The sequence below is a fragment of the Cydia fagiglandana genome, chromosome 20 (genome assembly GCF_963556715.1).
Source record: "Cydia fagiglandana chromosome 20, ilCydFagi1.1, whole genome shotgun sequence".
Taxonomy (NCBI): Eukaryota; Metazoa; Arthropoda; class Insecta; order Lepidoptera; family Tortricidae; genus Cydia; species Cydia fagiglandana.
The window spans coordinates 7,153,782-7,159,354 of record NC_085951.1 but is presented as its reverse complement, the minus strand read 5'-3'; the positions used below and the strand labels follow the sequence as shown (position 1 = coordinate 7,159,354).

Genomic DNA, 5,573 nt, shown 5'->3' with positions numbered 1-5,573 from the left:
AGGGACAAGTAGTACCTGTACCTATGCACGTCACGCGAAATACCGACTTTTGGGTTCCGCTGCTCAAAATGATCTTGGGACACAAACACGGAAAATAATACATTAAACTTATTATTAGTTCTGTGGACAAAAACAATCTTTCAATCAGTTTTATGGGCTGTATTTGTCGACCATTGCATTAAAATACTATTAAAGAATGAATATATCTGTATATTCATATGCTGCCGTGTCACGCCCAACTCCGTTAACTCGAGTTACATGAGTTACGGATAACCAGTCTAAATCGTCTTAAAAACCAAGATATATCTTCTAAAAGAAAATTTTGAAAATCTTCATTATTTACTGAGAAAGGCATATGACTAACTCATGTAACTTCATTTTTTTGGGTTCCGTAGCCAAATGGCAAAAAACGGAACCCTTATAGATTCGTCATGTCTGTCTGTCTGTCCGTCCGTATGTCACAGCCACTTTTTTCCGAAAATATAAGAACTAATATACTGTTGAAACTTGGTAAGTAAATGTATTCTGTGAACCGCATTAAGATTTTCACACAAAAATAGAAATTTTTCATCAAACCCATACGCGTGGGGTATCTATGGATAGGTCTTCAAAAATGATATTGAGGTTTCTAATATCATTTTTCTTTCTAAACTGAATAGTTTGCGCGAGAGACACTTCCGAAGTGGTAAAATGTGTCCCCCCCCTGTAACTTCTAAAATAAGACAATGATAAAACTAAAAAAAATATAATAATAATAACTCCACGGCCGATTCGGCCACGGCGACTTCTATCAACTCCGTTGCATATGATGTACATTACCATGCAAACTTCCACCGAAAATTGGTTTGAACGAGATCTAGTAAGTAGTTTTTTTTTAATCGTCATAAATCGTAAACCGCAATTTTATTATGTTACTTGCTGCTACGGAACCCTTCATGGGCGAGTCCGACTCGCACTTGGCCGCTTTTTTTTCCTATGGCGTCAGGCACAACTCAGTTAACTTGAGTTGCATGACTGACACAGCCAAAATATCACCATCGTTTCTTAAGTTGCCGGGGTTAGGCATTAGGCATGACAGACCGAGCGCTTGGTTTATACCACAACAATATTGGTCAAGTAATACGTGTCACGTTTGATCACGCGTATGTCATGTAACTTGACTTACATTACATGACTTCGTGTGACCATTATAGTATGGAAGAGTTGATCATGCGGAACCATTTAATTCGAATAAAATGAAAACTATTCAATTACGCGAAAAAAAAAAATTAAAGGGCGTATTCTGTGACCATATTTCCTACATGTAGATTAGAAAAATAAATAAAAACTTTTTACAAAAAAAAGAAAACCGACTTCAAAAAGGATGAAATAAAATATTATCCTTTTTAAGTCTATGCGTTACCAACTGATATGTTTGAAGTCGGTGCCAAGCCAACTTTTGAAGCATACCATGATTTAGGTGCGATTCGATAAGGATGTACGTTGGATTGCCTTACACGACGACAATGAACGTACTTTCTGTAGGTACAGTCGACGTTAAAAATATGTTTACACTTTTCGTCTTATTACAAAGGAGTAAGGTGCAAAAGTGTATAATACATATCTTTGACGTCGACTGTACCTAAGAACACACGATCAAACCTTCTTGGCACAGTCCGTACCATGTTTGTCGGCACGCAAGCGTGGGATTGGGACTGAAGTTATTTCCCGTCCCTTATTCAGAGGACTACATTTCAAAATATAAAACAATTCAAGGAATTTACGTTCTTGCCAAATTTCACCTAAAGCGGTTCAGTTGTTTAGCCATGAAAAGGCGACAAAGAGGCAGACAGAATTACTTACACATTTATAATAGTTCTAATGGTACAGTTCTAATGGGATTTATAGTCATAAAGGTGATTATTTTTGACGGGTATTCTTTACTACTTGGCTTGGCACCGACTTCAAACATATCAGTTGGTAACGCATAGACTTAAAAAGGATAATATTTTATTTCATCCTTTTTGAAGTCGGTTTTCTTTTTTTTGTAAAAAGTTTTTATTTTTCCATTTTTAGTTTTAACGCATTGTTAATACCGCGACGCGTGAATGAAAAACAACATCATGATTAACACTAAATTCGTGTATCTACTTTAATAAATATGTAATCTGGAATTTTCTCGAGTTCGTCACTACACTAAATCCATCCTCCGCCCCGCCACTGACCCAATCCCTCACGCCCTTCAACCACCATTACTCGACCCCTTTAACTCCTAACCCTAACCCCCGATCAGTAGCCTTACCAGCTTACCAAGAGTTTGACATTGATTTATTCGCTAGCGTGTGTGTAACTTACTTTCTTTGCATCTCGCTCGTACTGGTATATTAGTGCGAGCGAGATGCATAAAAAGTAAGTTACGAAGACATTAGCGTCGCTAACTTAGCGAATATGTCAATGTCAAACTCGTGGTAAGGCTACACTTGCACTACATCAAATTGGCGGTGTTCGGAAGCAAATGCTCGAGTTACTATAGAAAACACCGAAATCACTTTACACGTGCCTTTAAAAACTGAGGAGTTCCCTCAATTCCTCATGGATTCCATCATCAGACCAGAACCAAAAATAATTTGGAAACACCTTGGAGGCAACTCCTTCCAAACAAAAAAAGAATTACTCAAATCGGATCACAGGTGCCGGAGTAATCGCTGAACATACTACATTTCATAAATCATCATCATTATCATCAAAACAATCATCATCATCACGTCTACTTCATCAAAGTGGTGGTTTTCGGGAGAAAATGCTCGAGTTGCTTAAGAAAACATCCAAATCACCATGCATGTGCCTTTAAAAATTGAGGAGTCCCCTCAATTCCTCATGGATCCATCATCAGAACAGAACCAAATTAAAATGGGACCAACTCGGAAGTAGCTCCTTTCAAACAAAAAAAGAATTACTCAAATCGGACTACGGATGTCGGAGTAATCGGTGAACGTACATAGAAAAAAAAAAAAAAATAGCCACAACCGAATACAGAACCTCCTCCTTCTATGAAATGGAAGTCGGTTAATAAAAACTTTTTACAAAAAAAAGAAAACCGACTTCAAAAAGGATGAAATAAAATATTATCCTTTTTAAGTCTATGCGTTACCAACTGATATGTTTGAAGTCGGTGCCAAGCCAACTTTTGAAGCATGCCATGATTTTGGTGCGATTCGATAAGGATGTACGTTGGATTGCCTTACAATGAACGTACTTTCTGTAGGTACAGTCGACGTTAAAAATATGTTTACACGTTTCGTCTTATTACAAAGGAGTAAGGTGCAAAAGTGTATAATACATATCTTTGACGACGACTGTACCTAAGAACACGCCTCAGAACACACGATCAAACCTTCTTGGCACAGTCCGTAGGTACCATGTTTGTCGGCACGCAAGCGTGGGATTGGGACTGAAGTTATTTCCCGTCCCTTATTCAGAGGACTACATTTCAAAATATTAAACAATTCAAGGAATTTACGTTCTTGCCAAATTTCACCTAAAGCGGTTCAGTTGTTAAGCCATGAAAAGGCGACAAACAGGCAGACAGAATTACTTACACATTTATAATAGTTCTAATGGTACAGTTCTAATGGGATTTATAGTCATAAAGCTGATTATTTTTAACGGGTATTCTTTACTACTTGGCTTGGCACCGACTTCAAACATATCAGTTGGTAACGCATAGACTTAAAAAGGATAATATTTTATTTCATCCTTTTTGAAGTCGGTTTTCTTTTTTTTGTAAAAAGTTTTTATTTATCCATTTTTAGTTTTAACGCATTGTTAATAGCGCGACGCGTGAATGAAAAACAACATAATGATTAACACTAAATTCGTGTATCTACTTTAATAAATATGTAATCTGGAATTTTCTCGAGTCCGTCTGGGAAATTATAATTCCTGTCACTACACTAAATCCACCCTCTGCCCCGCCACTGACCCAATCCCTCAACCCCCCCGATCACTCAACCTCATAGCGTATCAACCCCTGATCCATGTACCTACCCCTCGGCCCTGAACCAGCACCCCTTCAACCACCATTACCCGACCCCTTAATCCCCGACCCCTTAACTCCTAACCCTAACCCCCGATCAGTAGCCTTACCAGCTTACCAAGAGTTTGACATTGATTTATTCGCTAGCGTGTGTGTAACTTACTTTCTTTGCATCTCGCTCGTACTGGCATATTAGTGCGAGCGAGATGCATAAAAAGTAAGTTACGAAGACGTTAGCGTCGCTAACTTAGCGAATATGTCAATGTCAAACTCGTTGTAAGGCTACACTTGCACTACATCAAATTGGCGGTGTTCGGAAGCAAATGCTCGAGTTACTTTAGAAAACACCGAAATCACTTTACACGTGCCTTTAAAAACTGAGGAGTTCCCTCAATTCCCCATGGATTCCATCATCAGACCAGAACCAAAAATAATACGGAAACACCTTGGAGGCAACTCTTTCCAAACAAAAAAAGAATTACTCAAATCGGATCACAGGTGCCGGAGTAATCGCTGAACATACTACATTTAATAAATCATCATCATTATCATCAAAACAATCATCATCATCAGGTCTACTTCATCAAAATGGTGGTTTTCGGGAGAAAATGCTCGAGTTGCTTAAGAAAACACCCAAATCACCATGCATGTGCCTTTAAAAATTGAGGAGTTCCCTCAATTCCTCATGGATCCCATCATCAGAACAGAACCAAATTAAAATGGGACCAACTCGGAGGTAGCTCCTTTCAAACAAAAAAAGAATTACTCAAATCGGACTACGGATGTCGGAGTAATCGGTGAACGTACATAGAAAAAAAAAAAAAATAGCCACAACCGAATACAGAACCTCCTCCTTCTATGAAATGGAAGTCGGTTAAAAAAATACGATGAACCGTCAACGATAACAGCATTTGAATCTTTAAAACTTTAAACGTAATTATCTCGAAACTCAACTTTTAAAGATAAGTACAGTCGACGTCAAAGATATGTTTACACTTTTGCACCTTACCCCTTTGTAATAAGGCGGAAAATGTAAACATATCTTTGACGTCGACTGTACATGAGATGCGCGTGACACGGCAGTATGCGTTATTAACATTTTTTATATACAAAAGGAATGTTAACGCCCGTGCGAGAATCGAACTCGCTACTCCCGAGTAAATAGATATTTAATAGTACCGTAAAATCATCCATTTTTGCCCTGTAAGGTAAATTTTCCCATTGTTATATAATCATGCACAATTCATCACGGATAAAAAGCCCGGTGTATTGATTGATTCGTGGTTTGATTACTCCTGTTAACGATTACCCCCTTATTCATAAAACTAAGCAACCTCTGTTAAATTTTATCTACTGCCAAAATTGTATGGTTTTACCGTAGTGGGAACCCGTCTTGATCGCGCTGGGTTCGTTCATAACATAACGCGAATTCCTTGCTAAAGATCCGTTTGCGCGCTGCTTTTGTTTTTGTTTTCAAGTGCAGTAATTGCCAATAACAAGAATGTCCCTACGAAACAAACAAGAATGTATCTACGGAACAAAAAAACGAACATGAATG

At 38.1% G+C, this 5,573-nt stretch overlaps 2 protein-coding genes across 5 annotated transcripts in view; both read left to right on the top strand.

Moving 5' to 3' along the window:
• LOC134674577 (flotillin-2) overlaps positions 1 to 5,573 on the top strand; it is a 352,073-nt gene that overhangs the window by 71,436 nt on the left and 275,064 nt on the right. The window lies entirely within an intron of this gene.
• Positions 1 to 5,573, top strand: part of LOC134674549 (uncharacterized) — a 420,725-nt gene that overhangs the window by 222,251 nt on the left and 192,901 nt on the right. The gene's annotated exons all lie outside the window — the stretch shown is intronic.